The sequence below is a fragment of the Halichoerus grypus genome, chromosome 10, assembly GCF_964656455.1.
Source record: "Halichoerus grypus chromosome 10, mHalGry1.hap1.1, whole genome shotgun sequence".
In the NCBI taxonomy this organism is placed as follows: domain Eukaryota; kingdom Metazoa; phylum Chordata; class Mammalia; order Carnivora; family Phocidae; genus Halichoerus; species Halichoerus grypus.
The window spans coordinates 67,365,399-67,385,373 of record NC_135721.1 but is presented as its reverse complement, the minus strand read 5'-3'; positions in this window follow the sequence as shown (position 1 = coordinate 67,385,373).

Here is a 19,975-nt window from a genome sequence, read left to right as displayed (position 1 = left end):
TGTTAGCTTTTACTCCAAAAATAATGTTAGGTAATTTATTTGAATAGATTAATCAAGTTCACAGCATTTACTAGATACTGCCTATATATACTATACAGATATATAGAAATGAAGGATCCTGCAATTGAGTTAATTACTAAAACTAGGTCATTTATACTATATGCGCAAAGTGTAACAATGATTAGGTTCTGCAGCAGTTTCAAGAAGTGTGTGATCTCTGGGTGCTGGTTGCCAAAGAGCCAGGGGAACTTCCGGGATAGGAAAAAAGTTTTGGAGAAGTAATGAGGATTATTCCAATATAGACAGAACAGTGGGATAAGTTAAGAGTTGGATAGAGCATGGGCAAAGTATAAATGCAAGATTCTGTGAAATGAATAGACTGTCCTGTAGTCTAGGATTTGTGATCCATCACAAAATGACACAAAACCTCTTTTCACCAAAATCAATGTTTATGAACAAAAATCAATGATATGTGCCATGTGTGAAGATAGATTGATTTGTAGGAAAGTATGTATATTAGGGAGGGGAACTAGCCATGTATTCTGTACACATCTCAGTAAGGTTTCCATACATGTCATGAGCCTGCTGATTACTACTTGCATTACTGGACAGTAGGTGAAGGGATATGTCACATGTTGGATGTAGAGCTGTTACAGCGGATCCAGGTCCTATAATTGCTCACTTTTTTTTTCTTCTAAATTGTGGAATGTGAGTGACAGGTAGTTTGATCCTTCAAGATATAAGCAGCTGAAGTTGTCGTCAGAAAAAAAGAAATGAGAGAAGAAGCACTCTGCAGAGGCCAGCTTTATATCCCATTTGAAGCAAAATTTGAAAGAGAAAAGTATTAGAGCTTGCTTTAAAAAAGACACACAACTCTACTTAAGGATGACTGAACCCGAAGAAGCAAAATTTTTCTTCAAAAAGTACAGTATCAACATTGAAGGCAATTCAACATATCTGAAAGAAGGAAGGCAGGAAAACTTAGTGGTGGAAAATGCAAAGCAATAATGAGATGTTTTTGCATAATGTAGTAAAAATCCTTTTATAGAAAACCAGAAATTACCATTTTGAAATAATATAGAAATGTCTCTAAAATTTGACAGGACTGTCATTACCTCAGAAAAGCATATGGAAACTTCTTTGAGAATAATGTACTTAAAAACCATAGAGGAGAGACCTTTGAAACTTTGATGCTATTGTGTAGGGATTTGTAGACAATTACAATGAATTATATGACACACTTTCATCTGCCCTGTCATATCACCATAAGCCAAGATATTTTTGACCTAGCAAATCTCTAATGCTATTGGGAAGGATAACTAACTATAGAAGAAAAAGTTGATGACTTCTTATTTTTTGCAAACTCCTCTCCTTGTTCATAATTTCTGATTTTTTATCAATATCTCCCCCTCATCTTTCTCTTTCCTCTAAGCAGCCTGTAATCTTCTGGAATTTTGTTATCAACAATAACAAACAAGTGCATTTATGTCATAATTACTTAGGGGGAAATATATAAAAGGCAAAAAAATGAAACAGGGACAGTAGATGTAAAGATTTGTACTTTGTGATATTTCATTACTGCCTCTTCTTGATTATCTTAAGACTACTGGTATTTTTGCAATAGTTGCAACACAAATGCAAAAAAACACTTAATAGTTCACTTAAAATTTATGACTATTTTTCCCCTTTGTATTTCGCATCTAACCTTAGGGTAAATTTAGAGACAAACAACTGAAAGTCAGGAAGAGGAAGAAAATACAGGGTGACCATGATTCCTTTGTGCCAGAATGTTTTGGGGCCATGGTTCTTAACCAAGGAGAGAATGCATATTATATTCATCTTCTGAGATTTCGGTCCCCTTTATTTATCTTGCTTCAGGATTAGTTAATGTTCTTAAAAAGGAAACTTGAATGAATACTCTAAGAGGGATAGCTAATAAAGAGAACCTACAGGTAAATCCTTTTGTTCCTGGGTTGGCAGTTTAGAAGCTCATAATAATTTAAAGTTTACCAATTCTGATAATAAGATTTTAGATTTAATAATAACATTTATCTTTGTAAGTCCAGTTTTGTTTTGTATAAGCAGGTGAAATAAATAAGCCTGGTACATCTCTTAGGCAATATATATCCAGTTCACTGTAGGCATACTTTTATTGTCTTTCCCCTCTGCTACTTGCCTCGTAGAGCTTTCATTGACTTATTAACTTCACCTTTAGTAACTGATCTGGTGGACAATCAGAAAGGAAAAATAAGCCAGTCAGTTATCTTTGCTTCTTCCTTATATAATTTTTTATTTTTGTATATTTTTTGTTAATATATGTGTGTGTGGGGGGAGGGAAACAAGAGGGAGCCTAGGATTATCAAAACAAGTGTGTATATTAGATGTTTTCTTTAAAATAGAAGTTGGCAACAGGGTGGCTACAGAAGATATTGGCTCTGGATATAACAGAACATACATGAAAATAAGACCAAATAAAATTGAGATCAGTTTTTTCAAGAACATTGGAACATTGGGGGAATTTCAAAATCAAGTTAACATGGAAAAAAAAGTAGAAGGTTTACTGAAAAAAAATGTAAACTAAAATAAGTCAGTCATTTGTATTGAGCAAAAGAGACAAAGTACTGGAATTAGTGAACTGGAAGCTGCCTAATTAAGATGCGAGGTAGTTTCAAGCTTTTAAAAAATTATTTTAGAATTTAAGGTGTGATGTATTGCATCACAAGACAATTACTAATCATTATGCTAAAATTATACAGTATGTATTAACATAATATACAAGTGATTTTTATCAATCATTGTATATATGTAAACTGCGGGTCAGTCTCACATTTTTGGGGACATTGCTATATGGAAGATGATAATGAACAATTAAAGTTAGAATTGCTGCATAAGAGGAAAGAGGCAAGTTTACGTCCTTGAAAAAGGAGCTGATCTTGAAAGATGTGTTCAAAGATGGTCAATGAACAAAAAGATGGAAAATATTAGCTCTAAATTTCAATTATTCTTTACCACAAAAAATAAGGATTACTAGTACAGTGCAAACTTGTCTCATTTTCAAAAGTCTACCTAAATTGGAAACTACAGGTCAAATAAAGACTGTTAGCATCAAATAATTTGAATAAAATTCAGAAGTAAGTACGTGCAGAAAACTTACATGTGACAAATATAAGGTGGTCACCTTCAGAGGTGACTGAAGATATATAAGTACTTCTTAGGAAGGATGTCGCAATCAAATTATTTCTCCCAAAGATATTGACCAAAATCACAGAGATAAAAAAATTCCGTCTTTAGTGATAGGTGTTATTAAGTTTGGCAAGAATAACCAAAGGGAGTAAATGAGAGTGATGAAAATGTGGCTATCCTGTTTCTTTATCACTGACATTGTTTTATCTGCAAAGCAGTGAAAAATAGTTGAATAGAGCCACTAGAATTAGAAAGTTCTTAAAAAAAATTGTATGAATTTGGGAGGAGGAAAATGAATGCCAGTATATACTTAGAAGACATAACCATGGTAACTTGACCCCAGGATTGTAGGACTTCTATTTCTGGTTTCTCTTCTTGCCAAGCATATGATCAACAGCATTAAGTATTTCTTGGTTCACCCATATATCTCCCCATCCTGAGATTATCACAGAAGGAATAACTTCTTCTGTGGGTCAGGATGATGAAAACCAACATCTGAATATTTACTTTCTTAATAAAAATAAGGATATTCAAAAACATTTCTGCTCTTTGAAGTGCAGTAACAGGTTTCAAATTATCAGATTTCAGAAACTATATTATACCTAGCAACTAAGGAATAAAACATATGCTATATCTGATGTCAGAAAACTGACATCACCCAAAAAAGGTCAGATGAAGGAAAAAAATAGTGCTAAAATTCAGTCCATATATCCCACTAGCATAAACCCTGCATATCTGAAGAAGATGGCCTAAAACCAGGAACCGAGTGATTCAGTGACATAATTAATCTCACCCCTCAAATGTCCTACAGCCAAGTTGTGATGTGATGGATACTGGCTTGGTTTGAGTTGCTAATGAAAACTGAGCTCTTAGTACTCCTTCATAGCTAATTTCTCCCTTTACCTGGTTCAGGGGATCAAAAATAGTACAAGAGACAATTAGAAGCTGAAAATAGCAGTCTGTTGCAATGTTAACAATAATAAACATAGAGAGGTCCTTGTTTTCTTTCTCTTCATCTCTAAGTTTTAGAAATAAGATTTCTCTCAAAAATGGGAGTTTGCAGTTTCTTGGGTTTCTCTTCCACAGTGGATTCTATGGAATTCTCAGAATTCTGTAATCCCCCATGCCACCATTCTCCAAAGAAAACATCAAGGACAAGGAAGGGACTTGTATAGACATTTTTCCAACAAACAAACAAACCAAAACAAAACCCAAAACAACAAAAACATGTAAATGGTCAGTGGGTATAAGAAAAAAATGCTTAGTGTCACTAAGGAAAATGCAAATTAGAATCACAATGAGATATCACATCACAACTTTAGCATGGCAATATCAACAAAAACAAAAACCAAAAAACAGTCAGTATTGGCAAGGATGTGGAGAAATTGGAACCGTGGCATACTGTTAGTAGGAATGCAAAATGGTGCAGGCACTAAGGAAAACAGTGTATGAAGGTTTCAAACAAAGCTAAAAATAGAAATATGATCCAGCAATCCCACTTTGGGATATTTATCCTAAATGGTTGAAATCAGGATCTTGGAGAGATATATTCACTGTTATGTTCAATGCAGCATTATTCACAACAACCAAGATGTGAATGTAACCTAAATATCTCCCAACAGTTGAATGGATAAAGAAAATGTGACATATACATATAGGGAATATTACTAGGCCTTAAAAAGGAAGGGAATTCTGTCACATTCTACAACATGGATGAACCTTGAGGACTTTATGCTGAGTGAAATAAGGTAGTCATAGAATGACAAGTACTTCATGATTCCCCTTATTTGAGGTATCTAAAATAGTCAAATTTATAAAATCAAAAAGTAGAATGGTGACTATCTAGGGGCTGGAAACAGGGAAAAAGAGAGAGTGACTAAAAAAATAGGCACAAAGTTTGAATTAAGTAAGCCAAATAAGCTCCTGGGATCTGCTTTACAACATTCTACCCATAGTCAACAATAGTATATTGTACATTTAAAATGTTCAAGAAGGTAGATCTTATGATAAATGTTATAAGAATAATATATGTATTTATTTTATATACATATATAAAAATATATATAATAAAATATATGTATTTTTTAAAAAGCATATCAAGCAACCCAAAAAGTACAAAGAAAAATATATTTCAAATATCAGAGAGAATTCAAAATTCAGAGAGAAAACAGGGAATAGGCTTGCCAGGTGATTTTTCTGGAATAGGAGATACCTATAACAATGTCTTTACTTGTGTGGGAACATTGTTCTATAGGTACTTTGCTTTTTGATATATGGAATGATACCACTTGGTCAGTTTCATATTAGGGTCTAATTCATATGCATACTCATTCATTGAACACATAGCTATGGAATTCCTTTTAGGTACAAAGTTTCAGACATAAAAGTTAGCAAGTTAGGCAAAGTCTCTGCCTCCTAAAGTTTATAGTCTATTGGGAGAGAGGTATAAACAATTATTAGGAAAATAAAGAAAATAATTACAGATGGCAAGAATTGCTATACTGGCAACAAAACAATGTTTGCTGTCATAGAAAATAAAAGGGAGTGGGAAGCTAATTAGCATATGATATTTAGGGAAGGTCTCTGAAGGGATAATATGTAAATTGTTACCTGAAAGGTGAGAAGGGTGAGTAGTGTCAAGTATATTTGAGAACAGTTTTGACAGAGAAAATAGGAAGTGCAAAGTACTTGAGGCAGGAAACTGAAGGCCAGTGTGGATAGAGGATAGTACAGAAAGGAAACCACAAGCTTGGTGGGGGGAGGCTGGGTAATATGGGTTCTGTGGATGAGTAACTTTTTTTTCTTTAAAGATTTTATTTATTTATTTTAGAGAGCTAGAGCACTCTCATGAGCATGCGCCAACAGGGAGAGGGGCACGGGGAGGGAAAGAAAGGGAGAGAATCCCAAGCTGACTCCACACACAGGTTGAAGTCATACATGAGGCTTAATCCCAGGACCCCAAGATCATGATCCGAGCTGAAACCAAGAGCCAGTGCTCAACAGACTGAGCCACCCAGTTGCCCTGGAGGAGTAACTTCTGATGCCAAACCCCTGAAATCAAAATATCAGTTCTTTTTTATTGATTTTCCCTTGTATTTCTGCCCTAATTGTGCTAGAACACAGACATTTTTGGGGGTATTATTTTTGATTCCTCATCCTTGACATCTACTATCCATATGTGAAAATCTTAAATTTCATTTTAAGAAAGATCTGACACAAGGCTTTCTAATTTGTTCTTCAAATTTCATAAATACTTCCGAGTTCATAGTTCCATACGATATAACTTATTAGGCCAACTATAGAAAACATATTTAATAGGATGTAAATAAAGTACAACTTACATATATTTCTTACTTTTTAAAAAAAATTCCATTGGTGGGAAATGGGCATCTAAAAGCTATGAGATGTTGTGAAGGAAATAGCAACCTGTACTGTTGTGTGTTTCTCCCTTTGCAGTTCTAATCAAAACAAAGGTTCTGTTACCTGTTTGATCAGGATTTCCCCCAAATGTTATTTGTTTCTGGGTAGATTGGAGTCAGGAGTATATATCATAAAAGCTGCCTACAACTTGAGAACACCCCATCAGTGCGTGACACAAATCCAACAACCTGGCCTGAACTTGCAATATATTCATAGAGTTGTAAGGAAACTTAGTAGAGCCCCTGATCTTTTGGTACCAAAAACAAAAACCAAAAAGATACTAAACTAAAAGAATAATTGCTACTGGGGTGGGGAGTATATAGAAAATGTCTATAACTTCCTTTAATTTGCTGTGAAACCTCCAAAAAGCAAAAAAACAGTTTCCAAGTTCTTTAAGAGTTCTTTTGGGTTTTCAAAACATGAAACAACTAATTCTTCCTGAAAAAATCAGTATCTTTGTCTCTTACTGTTTTTTTTTTTTAATTTTTTTATTGTTATGTTAATCCCCATACATTACATCATTAGTTTTAGATATAGTGTTCCATGATTCATTGTTTGTGCATAACACCCAGTGCTCCATGCAGAACGTGCCCTCCTCAATACCCATCACCAGGCTAACCCATCCACCCACCCCCCTCCCCTTTAGAACCCTCAGTTTGTTTTTCAGAGTCCATCGTCTCTCATGGTTCTTCTCCCCCTCTGATTTCCCCCCCTTCATTTTTCCCCTCCTGCTACATTCTTCTTCTTTTTTTCTTTCTTAACATATATTGCATTATTTGTTTCAGAGGTACAGATCTGAGATTCAACAGTCTTGCACAATTCACAGCGCTTACCAGAACACATACCCTCCCCAGTGTCCATCACCCAGTCACCCCATCCCTCCCACCCCACCCCCCACTCCAGCAACCCTCAGTTTGTTGGACATCTTGGCTCTTTCCACAGTTTGGCTATTGTGGACACTGCTGCTATAAACATCGGGGTGCACATACCCTTTCGGGTCCCTACTTTTGTATCTTTGGGGTAAATACCCAGTAGTGCAATTGCTGGATCATATGGTAGCTCTATTTTCAACTTTTTGAGGAACCTCCATACTGTTTTCCAGAGTGGCTGCACCAGCTTGCATTCCCACCAACAGTGTAGGAGGGTTCCCCTTTCTCCGCATCCCCGCCAACATCTGTCATTTCCTGACTTGTTAATTTTAGCCATTCTGACTGGTGTGAGGTGGTATCTCATTGAGGTTTTGATTTGGATTTTCCTGATGCCGAGCGATATTGAATACTTTTTCATGTGTCTGTTGGCCGTTTGGATGTCTTCTTTGGAAAAATGTCTGTTCATGTCTTCTGCCCATTTCTTGATTGCATTCTTTGTTCTTTGGTGTTGAGTTTGATGAGTTCTTTATAGATTTTGGATACTAGCCCTTTATCTGATATGTCATTTGCAAATATCTTCTCCCATTCTGTCGGTTGTCTTTTGGTTTTGTTGACTGTTTCCTTTGCTTTGCAAAAGCTTTTTATCTTGATGAAGTCCCAATAGTTCATTTTTGCCCTTGCTTCCCTTGCCTTTGGCGATGTTTCTAGGAAGAAGTTGCTGCGGCTGAGGTCGAAGAGGTTGCTGCCTGTGTTCTCCTTTAGGATTTTGATGGACTCCTGTCTCACATTGAGGTCTTTCAACCATTTGGAGTCTATTTTTGTGTGTGGTGTAAGGAAATGGTTCAGTTTCATTCTTCTGCATGTGGCTGTCCAATTTTCCCAACACCATTTGTTGAAGAGACTGTCTTTTTTCCATTGGACATTCTTTCCTGCTTTGTCAAAGATTAGTTGACCATATAGTTGAGGGTCCATTTCTGGGCTCTCTATTCTGTTCCATTGATCTATGTGTCTGTTTTTGTGCCAGTACCATACTGTCTTGATGATGACAGCTTTGTAGTAGAGCTTGAAGTCCAGAATTGTGATGCCGCCAGCTTTGCTTTTCTTTTTCAACATTCCTCTGGCTATGCGGGGTCTTTTCTGGTTCCATACAAATTTTAGGATTATTTGTTCCATTTCTTTGAAGAAAGTGGATGGTATTTTGATGGGGATTGCATTGAATGTGTAGATTGCTCTAGGTAACATTGACATCTTCACAATATTTGTTCTTCCAATCCATGAGCATGGAACGTTTTTCCATTTCTTTGTGTCTTCCTCAATTTCTTTCATGAGTATTTTATAGTTTTCTGAGTACAGATCCTTTGCCTCTTTGGTTAGATTTATTCCTAGGTATCTTATGGTTTTGGGTGCAATTGTAAATGGGATCGACTCCTTAATTTCTCTTTCTTCTGACTTGTTGTTGGTGTATAGGAATGCCACTGACTTCTGTGCATTGATTTTATATCCTGCCACTTGACTGAATTCCTGTATGAGTTCTAGTAGTTTTGTCTTTGGGATTTTCCACATAAAGTATCATATCATCTGCAAAGAGTGAGAGTTTGACTTCTTCTTTGCCAATTTGGATGCCTTTGATTTCTTTTTGTTGTCTGATTGCTGTGGCTAGGACTTCCAATACTATGTTGAATAGCAGTGGTGATAGTGGACATCCCTGCCGCGTTCCTGACCTTAGGGGGAAAGCTCTCAGTTTTTCCCCATTGAGAATGATATTCGCTGTAGGTTTTTCATAGATGGCTTTTATGATATTGAGGTATGTACCCTCTATCCCTATACTCTGAAGAGTTTTGATCAAGAAAGGATGCTGTACTTTGTCAAAGGCTTTTTCTGCATCTATTGAGAGGATCATATGATTCTTGTTCTTTCTTTTGTTAATGTATTGTATCACGTTGATTGATTTGCGGATGTTGAACCAACCTTGCAGCCCAGGGATAAATCCGACTTGGTCGTGGTGAATGATCCTTTTAATGTACTGTTGGATCCTATTGGCTAGTATTTTGGTGAGAATTTTTGCATCCATGTTCATCAGGGATATTGGTCTGTAATTCTCCTTTTTATGGGGTCTTTGTCTGATTTTGGGATCAAGGTAATGCTGGCCTCATAAAATGAGTTTGGAAGTTTTCCTTCCATTTCTATTTTTTGGAACAGTTTCAGAAGGATAGGTATTAATTCTTCTTGAAATGTTTGGTAGAATTCCCCTGGGAAGCCATCTGGCCCTGGGCTTTTGTGTTTTGGGAGATTTTTGATGACTGCTTCAATTTCCTTAGTGGTTATAGGTCTGTTCAGGTTTTCTATTTCTTCCTGGTTCAGTTTTGGTAGTTGATACATCTCTAGGAATGCATCCATTACTTCCAGGTTATCTAATTTGCTGGCATAGAGTTGCTCATAATATGTTCTTATAATTGTTTGTATTTCTTTGGTGTTGGTTGTGATTTCTCCTCTTTCATTCATGATTTTGTTGATTTGGGTCATTTCTCTTTTCTTTTTGCTAAGTCTGGCCAGGGGCTTATCAATCTTGTTAATTCAAAGAACCAGCTCCTAGTTTCGTTGATCTGTTCTACTGTTCTTTTGGTTTCTATTTCATTGATTTCTGCTCTGATCTTTATTATTTCTCTTCTCCTGCTGGGTTTAGGCTTTATTTGCTGTTCTTTCTCCAGCTCCTTTAGGTGTCGGGTTAGGCTGTGTACTTGAGACCTTTCCTGTTTCTTGAGAAAGGCTTGTATTGCTATATACTTTCCTCTTAGGACTGCCTTTGCTGTATCCCAAAGATTTTGAATAGTTGTGTTTTCATTTTCATTGGTTTCCATGAATTTTTTTAATTCTTCTTTAATTTCCTGGTTGACCCATTCATTCTTCAGTAGGATGCTCTTTAGCCTCCATGTATTTAAGTTCTTTTCGACTTTCCTCTTGTGATTGAGTTCTAGTTTCAAAGCATTGTGGTCTGAAAATATGCAGGGGATGATCCCAATCTTCTGATACCGGTTGAGACCTGATTTATGACCTAGGATGTGATCTATTCTGGAGAAAGTTCCATGGGCACTAGAGAAGAATGTGTATTCCGTTGCTTTGGGATGGAATGTTCTGAATATGTCTGTGAAGTCCATTTGGTCCAGTGTGTCTTTTATTTTTATTTTTATTTTTTTAAATTTTTTTATTGTTATGTTAATCCCCATACATTACATCATTATTTTCAGATATAGTGTTCCATGATTCATTGTTTGTGCATAACACCCAGTGCTCCATGCAGAACGTGCCCTCCTCAATACCCATCACCAGGCTAACCCATCCTCCCAACCCCCTCCCCTCTAGAACCCTCAGTTTGTTTTTCAGAGTCCATCGTCTCTCATGGTTCTTCTCCCCCTCCGATTTCCCCCCCTTCATTCTTCCCCTCCTGCTACATTCTTCTTCTTCTTTTTTTCTTTCTTAACATATATTGCATTATTTGTTTCAGAGGTACAGATCTGAGATTCAACAGTCTTGCACAATTCACAGCGCTTACCAAAACACATACCCTCCCCAGCGTCCATCACCCAGTCACGCCATCCCTCCCACCCCACCCCCCACTCCAGCAACCCTCAGTTTGTTTCCTGAGATTAAGAATTCCTCATATCAGTGAGGTCATATGATACATGTCTTTCTCTGTTTGACTTATTTCGCTCAGCATAATACCCTTCAGTTCCATCCACGTCGTTGCAAATGGCAAGATCTTATTCCTTTTGATGGCTGCATAATATTCCATTGTATATATATACCACCTCTTCTTTATCCATTCATCTGTTGATGGACATCTTGGCTCTTTCCACAGTTTGGCTATTGTGGACATTGCTGCTATAAACATCGGGGTGCACGTAGCCTTTCGGGTCCCTACTTTTGTATCTTTGGGGTAAATACCCAGTAGTGCAATTGCTGGATCATATGGTAGCTCTATTTTCAACTTTTTGAGGAACCTCCATACTGTTTTCCAGAGTGGCTGCACCAGCTTGCATTCCCACCAACAGTGTAGGAGGGTTCCCCTTTCTCCGCATCCCCGCCAACATCTGTCATTTCCTGACTTGTTAATTTTAGCCATTCTGACTGGTGTGAGGTGGTATCTCATTGAGGTTTTGATTTGGATTTTCCTGATGCCGAGCGATATTGAACACTTTTTCATGTGTCTGTTGGCTGTTTGCATGTCTTCCTTGGAGAAATGTCTGTTCATGTCTTCTGCCCATTTCTTGATTGGATTCTTTGTTCTTTTGGTGTTGAGTTTGATGAGTTCTTTATAGATTTTGGATACTAGCCCTTTATCTGATATGTCATTTGCAAATATCTTCTCCCATTCTGTCGGTTGTCTTTTGGTTTTGTTGACTGTTTCCTTTGCTTTGCAAAAGCTTTTTATCTTGATGAAGTCCCAATAGTTCATTTTTACCCTTGCTTCCCTTGCCTTTGGCGATGTTTCTAGGAAGAAGTTGCTGCGGCTGAGGTCGAAGAGGTTGCTGCCTGTGTTCTCCTTTAGGATTTTGATGGACTCCTGTCTCACATTGAGGTCTTTCAACCATTTGGAGTCTATTTTTGTGTGTGGTGTAAGGAAATGGTCCAGTTTCATTCTTCTGCATGTGGCTGTCCAATTTTCCCAACACCATTTGTTGAAGAAACTGTCTTTTTTCCATTGGACATTCTTTCCTGCTTTGTCAAAGATTAGTTGACCATATAGTTGAGGGTCCATTTCTGGGCTCTCTATTCTGTTCCATTGATCTATGTGTCTGTTTTTGTGCCAGTACCATACTGTCTTGATGATGACAGCTTTGTAGTAGAGCTTGAAGTCCGGAATTGTGATGCCGCCAGCTTTGCTTTTCTTTTTCAACATTCCTCTGGCTATGCGGGGTCTTTTCTGGTTCCATACAAATTTTAGGATTATTTGTTCCATTTCTTTGAAGAAAGTGGATGGTATTTTGATGGGGATTGCATTGAATGTGTAGATTGCTCTAGGTAACATTGACATCTTCACAATATTTGTTCTTCCAATCCATGAGCATGGAACGTTTTTCCATTTCTTTGTGTCTTCCTCAGTTTCTTTCATGAGTATTTTATAGTTTTCTGAGTACAGATCCTTTGCCTCTTCGGTTAGATTTATTCCTAGGTATCTTATGGTTTTGGGTGCAATTGTAAATGGGATCGACTCCTTAATTTCTCTTTCTTCTGACTTGTTGTTGGTGTATAGGAATGCCACTGACTTCTGTGCATTGATTTTATATCCTGCCACTTGACTGAATTCCTGTATGAGTTCTAGCAGTTTTGGGGTGGAGTCTTTTGGGTTTTCCACATAAAGTATCATATCATCTGCAAAGAGTGAGAGTTTGACTTCTTCTTTGCCAATTTGGATGCCTTTGATTTCTTTTTGTTGTCTGATTGCTGTGGCTAGGACTTCCAATACTATGTTGAATAGCAGTGGTGATAGTGGACATCCCTGTTGCGTTACTGACCTTAGGGGGACAGCTCTCAGTTTTTCCCCATTGAGAATGATATTCGCTGTAGGTTTTTCATAGATGGCTTTTATGATATTGAGGTATGTACCCTCTATCCCTATACTCTGAAGAGTTTTGATCAAGAAAGGATGCTGTACTTTGTCAAATGCTTTTTTGCATCTATTGAGAGGATCATATGATTCTTGTTCTTTCTTTTGTTAATGTATTGTATCACGTTGATTGATTTGCGGATGTTGAACCAACCTTGCAGCCCAGGGATAAATCCGACTTGGTCGTGGTGAATGATCCTTTTAATGTACTGTTGGATCCTATTGGCTAGTATTTTGGTGAGAATTTTTGCATCCATGTTCATCAAGGATATTGGTCTGTAATTCTCCTTTTTGATGGGGTCTTTGTCTGATTTTGGGATCAAGGTAATGCTGGCCTCATAAAATGAGTTTGGAAGTTTTCCTTCCATTTCTATTTTTTGGAACAGTTTCAGAAGGATAGGTATTAATTCTTCTTGAAATGTTTGGTAGAATTCCCCTGGGAAGCCATCTGGCCCTGGGCTTTTGTGTTTTGGGAGATTTTTGATGACTGCTTCAATTTCCTTAGTGGTTATAGGTCTGTTCAGGTTTTCTATTTCTTCCTGGTTCAGTTTTGGTAGTTGATACATCTCTAGGAATGCATCCATTACTTCCAGGTTATCTAATTTGCTGGCATAGAGTTGCTCATAATATGTTCTTATAATTGTTTGTATTTCTTTGGTGTTGGTTGTGATTTCTCCTCTTTCATTCATGATTTTGTTGATTTGGGTCATTTCTCTTTTCTTTTTGATAAGTCTGGCCAGGGGCTTATCAATCTTGTTAATTCTTTCAAAGAACCAGCTCCTAGTTTCGTTGATCTGTTCTACTGTTCTTTTGGTTTCTATTTCATTGATTTCTGCTCTGATCTTTATTATTTCTCTTCTCCTGCTGAGTTTAGGCTTTATTTGCTGTTCTTTCTCCAGCTCCTTTAGGTGTAGGGTTAGGTTGTGTACTTGAGACCTTTCTTGTTTCTTGAGAAAGGCTTGTATTGCTATATACTTTCCTCTTAGGACTGCCTTTGCTGTATCCCAAAGATTTTGAATAGTTGTGTTTTCATTTTCATTGGTTTCCATGAATTTTTTTAATTCTTCTTTAATTTCCTGGTTGACCCATTCATTCTTCAGTAGGATGCTCTTTAGCCTCCATGTATTTGAGTTCTTTCCGACTTTCCTCTTGTGATTGAGTTCTAGTTTCAAAGCATTGTGGTCTGAAAATAGGCAGGGGATGATCCCAATCTTCTGGTACCGGTTGAGACCTGATTTATGACCTAGGATGTGATCTATTCTGGAGAATGTTCCATGGGCACTAGAGAAGAATGTGTATTCCGTTGCTTTGGGATGGAATGTTCTGAATATGTCTGTGAAGTCCATTTGGTCCAGTGTGTCATTTAAAGTCTTTATTTCCTTGTTGATCTTTTGCTTAGACGATCTGTCCATTTCAGTGAGGGGGGTGTTAAAGTCCCCCACTATTATTGTATTGTTGTCGATGTGTTTCTTTGCTTTTGTTATTAATTGCCTTATATAATTGGCTGCTCCCATGTTAGGGGCATAGATATTTACAATTGTTAGATCTTCTTGTTGGATAGACCCTTTAAGTAGGATATAGTGTCCTTCCTCATCTCTTATTACAGTCTTTGGTTTAAAATCTAATTTGTCTGATATAAGGATTGCCACCCCAGCTTTCTTTTGGTGTCCATTAGCATGGTAAATGGTTTTCCACCCCCTCACTTTCAATCTGGGGGTGTCTTTGGGTCTAAAATGAGTCTCTTGCAGACAGCATATCGATGGGTCTTGTTTTTTAATCCAATCTGATAGCCTGTGTCTTTTGATTGGGGCATTTAGCCCATTTACATTCAGGGTAACTATTGAGAGATAGGAATTCAGTGCCATTGTATTGCCTGTAAAGTGACTGTTACTGTATATTGTTTGTGTTCCTTTCTGGTCTATGTTGCTTTTAGGCTCTCTCTTTGCTTAGAGGACCCCTTTCAATATTTGTTGTAGGGCTGGTTTCGTGTTTGCAAATTCCTTTAGTTTTTGTTTGTCCTGGAAGCTTTTTATCTCTCCTTCAATTTTCAATGACAGCCTAGCTGGATATAGTATTCTTGGCTGCATATTTTTCTCATTTAGTGCTCTGAATATGTCCTGCCAGTCCTTTCTGGCCTGCCAGGTCTCTGTGGATAAGTCTGTTGCCAATCTAATGTTTCTACCATTGTAGGTTACATATCTCTTCTCCCGAGCTGCTTTCAGGATTTTCTCTTTGTCTCTGAGACTCGTAAGTTTTACTATTAGATGTCGGGGTGTTGACCTATTTTTATTGATTTTGAGAGGGGTTCTCTGTGCTTCCTGGATATTGATGCCTGTTTCCTTCCCCAAATTAGGGAAGTTCTCTGCTATAATTTGCTCCATTATACCTTCTGCACCTCTCTCTCTTTCTTCTTCTTCTGGGATCCCAATTATTCTAATGTTGTTTCGTCTTATGGTATCGTTTATCTCTCGAATTCTGCCCTCGTGATCCAGTAGTTGTTTATCTCTCTTTTTCTCAGCTTCTTTATTTTCCATCATTTGGTCTTCTATCTCACTGATTCTTTCTTCTGCTTCATTTATCCTAGCAGTTAGCGCCCCCATATTTGATTGCACCTCATTGAGAGCCTTTTTGATTTCGACTTAGTTCGATTTTAGTTCTTTTACTTCTCCAGAAAGGGTTTCTCTAATAACTTCCATGTTTTTTTCAAGCCCAACTAGTATCTTTAAAGTGATGATTCTGAACTCTAGATCTGACATCGTACTAATGTCCGTATTGAGTAGGTCCCTGGCAGTCGGTACTACCTCTTGTTCTTTTTGTTGAGGTGATTTTTTCCATCTTGTCATTTTGTGCAGAGGAGAATAGATGAATGAGAGAACAAAATGCTAGCAGGGTAACAACGTCCCCAGAAAATATACTCTAAACAAATCAGAAAAGACCTGAAGCAGTGGAAAAAGAAAGGGAAAGAGAGAAAAAAGAAAAGGAAAGAAAAAAAGAATAAAGAAACAGATAAAGATAAAAACAAACAAAAGCAGAACAAAACAAAACAAAACAAAAACAGAATGTGATCAAATATGATCAGGCTGGATTATAGATCAGTGCCACACAGTAGATTTTGGGTGTATTTTGGTCTGTTAAAAGAAAGTCCCTCCCAAAATTTTAAAGAAAGAAAAACTTATATATGTACAAAATAAGGGTTGATATGATGAAAGGATGGAATATGATTGTAAAGATGGAAATTATAAAAAATTTTAAAAAAGGATTTGATAAGTTGTTTGAAAAAAGAAAGAAGAGGATTAAAAAAAAAAAAAAAAGAAAGAAAAAAGGGAGAGAATGTGATCAGGCAGGGGAGTAGAAAAAAACCATACACTAGAGATTTAGAGTATATTTTGATCTGTTAGAAGAAACTATCTCAAGATTTTAAAGAGAGAACAACTTATATATATATGCCAAAAATACAGGTAACTACTATGAAGGGATAGAATATGACTTTAAAAATGAAAAATAAAAATGTTTTTTTTTTTTAAAAAGGGATTGATAAGATGTTGGTTGAAAAAGGGAAAAAGAAAAATTCAAAAAAAAAGAAAAAAGGAAAAAAGAAAAAAAGACAGTTAAAAAAAATAATTAACTTTGAAAGACTAAAGAATCATGGTAAAAAAGCCATGAATTCTATGTGCAGTATTCCCCTAGTGCTGGAGTTCTGCCGTTCTCATTGATCGGTAAACTTGGTCTTGGCTGGCTGTTCTCGCTGATCTTCTCGGGGAGGGGCCTGTTGCTGTGGTTCCCAAATGTCTTTGCCGGAGGCAATATTGCCCCGCCCTTGCCGGTCCGGGCTAAGTAATCTGCTCGGGTTTGCTCTCCGGAGCTTTTGTTCCCTGCAAGCTTTCCGTACAGCTTTGGAGGCGGAGAGTGAAAATGGCGGCCTCCCAGTCTCCGCCCCGTCGGAGCCGAGAACTCGGGGTCCCGCTCCTCAGCGAGCCCCTAGAGAAAAGCAGTCAGTCACTCCCGTCTCCCCAGTCTCCGGCCACACTCCGCGCTCACCCGGCCTGTGACCGCGCCTTTCTATCCGGCACCCGACCCCGGGTGGAGTCTCCAAACCCAGCAGATCCCCGCGGTGCGCTCCCGCACCTCTTCTCCTGGGGGAAGAAGGGGAGTCTCCCCGGATCTGCCGCTTGTTGGGTCCCTGCTGGAGGAGCAGTGGCCCGACTGTGCCGCGGATCACGGTTTATGGCAACCCCGAGCTGAGAGCCCGCGCCTGGGCTCCGTCTCTGCAGCCGGCTTCCCTGCTCCGATACCTGGGAGCTCTGCCGCACTCAGGCACCCCCGGTCTTTCTGTGACCCCGAGGGTCCTGAGACCACACTGTCCCGCGAGGGTTCCACCCCCCACTTCGCCACCAGAGTGACGTCCCTCAGCGGAGCAGACTTCTAAAAGTTCCGATTTTGTGCTCTGCGGCTCTATCACTTGCCAGAAGCGGCCGACGGAGGCCCCTCCCCCGCCGTCTATCCTCCTGAATATCGCCTCGGATTCACTTCTCCGCACGTCCTACCTTCCAGAAAGTGGTCGCTTTTCTGTTCAGAGAGTTGTTGCTATTGTTTTCTTCGATCTCCTGTTGAGTTTGTAGGTGTTCAGAATGGTTTGATCCCTATCCAGCTGAATTCCTGAGAGGAGACGAAATCCAGGTCTCCTACTCCTCCGCCATCTTCCAGTGTGTCATTTAAAGTCTTTATTTCCTTGTTGATCTTTTGCTTAGATGATCTGTCCATTTCAGTGAGGGGGGTGTTAAAGTCCCCCACTATTATTGTATTGTTGTCGATGTGTTTCTTTGCTTTTGTTATTAATTGCCTTATATAATTGGCTGCTCCCATGTTAGGGGCATAGATATTTACAATTGTTAGATCTTCTTGTTGGATAGACCCTTTAAGTAGGATATAGTGTCCTTCCTCATCTCTTATTACAGTCTTTGGTTTAAAATCTAATTTGTCTGATATAAGGATTGCCACCCCAGCTTTCTTTTGGTGTCCATTAGCATGGTAAATGGTTTTCCACCCCCTCACTTTCAATCTGGGGGTGTCTTTGGGTCTAAAATGAGTCTCTTGCAGACAGCATATCGATGGGTCTTGTTTTTTAATCCAATCTGATAGCCTGTGTCTTTTGATTGGGGCATTTAGCCCATTTACATTCAGGGTAACTATTGAGAGATAGGAATTCAGTGCCATTGTATTGCCTGTAAAGTGACTGTTACTGTATATTGTTTGTGTTCCTTTCTGGTCTATGTTGCTTTTAGGCTCTCTCTTTGCTTAGAGGACCCCTTTCAATATTTGTTGTAGGGCTGGTTTCGTGTTTGCAAATTCCTTTAGTTTTTGTTTGTCCTGGAAGCTTTTTATCTCTCCTTCAATTTTCAATGACAGCCTAGCTGGATATAGTATTCTTGGCTGCATATTTTTCTCATTTAGTGCTCTGAATATGTCCTGCCAGTCCTTTCTGGCCTGCCAGGTCTCTGTGGATAAGTCTGTTGCCAATCTAATGTTTCTACCATTGTAGGTTACATATCTCTTCTCCCGAACTGCTTTCAGGATTTTCTCTTTGTCTCTGAGACTCGTAAGTTTTACTATTAGATGTCGGGGTGTTGACCTATTTTTATTGATTTTGAGAGGGGTTCTCTGTGCTTCCTGGATATTGATGCCTGTTTCCTTCCCCAAATTAGGGAAGTTCTCTGCTATAATTTGCTCCATTATACCTTCTGCCCCTCTCTCTCTTTCTTCTTCTTCTGGGATCCCAATTATTCTAATGTTGTTTCGTCTTATGGTATCGTTTATCTCTCGAATTCTGCCCTCGTGATCCAGTAGTTGTCTCTTAGTGTTGATTCCAGCCAGTTGCTCTATCCATGATCTGTTCATAAACCAACATTAGTAATAAAGATATGGCCAGTAGTTACAATGAAATAAGACATCCTTATTTCACTCAAATAATGACTCAGTTCTTAAAGACCAAAATAGGAGACTAAGCTCATTCTTTTCCCAACTAACTCATGTATTCTTTTCTATAAATTATGGAAACTCAGAGAAGTAATGAGGAAGCAATCTATACTTATAAGGGAGAGTCATTATCAACAAAATATTTTCTCAGACACAAGTTTTTTCCAAGATACAGATCTAAGGGGTTGGGTAACAGACATTGATTGCTTTTTAGTGTTACTGTGTATTCACTTGATCCCATACTAAATGCTATTTGAAGATGGAGATTTCTTTTGAAATTATACATGAGAACACTAGAAAGTAATCAATGTTTTCATTTCTCTTTTCTTTTGATTTCATCCTCTTCAGCTCTTCTGTTCAAATGAGCCTGAATTACAAAGACAGGCTGACCCTGTTCTTGTTTCTGACCTTATTACCACCTCTAGAACAGTGCCCAAAGGTTCCTTTTTCAATCTTTGAAAAGTTTTTCTCTCTCTCTTTTTTTAAAGGTTTTATTTATTTATTTGAGAGAGAGAGAGAGAATGAGAGAGAGAGAGCATGAGGGGGGAGGGTCAGAGGGAGAAGCAGACTCCCCGCCAAGCAGGGAGCCTGATGTGGGACTCGATCCCGGGACTCCAGGATCATGACCTGAGCCGAAGGCAGTCGCTTAACCAACTAAGCCACCCAGGTGCCCAAGTTTTCCTCTCTTACTATCTATTGCCTGACATTTCTCCAGAGGTGAGAGTTGGGGAAAAAACCCTCATACTTCTCGAATTTAGACTAGGAGGGTGTTATACAGATTAGTGAGTTGACTTGAAGTACAGGAGAAAGAGAAAGCTATGGAACTTTTCCGGTATACATTAGTCCTCAAAATGTCTGATAAGTTGCTGTTCATTCATTTGTATTCTACCAAACCTTTCAAAGACAACACTATTAACTTTGTTCT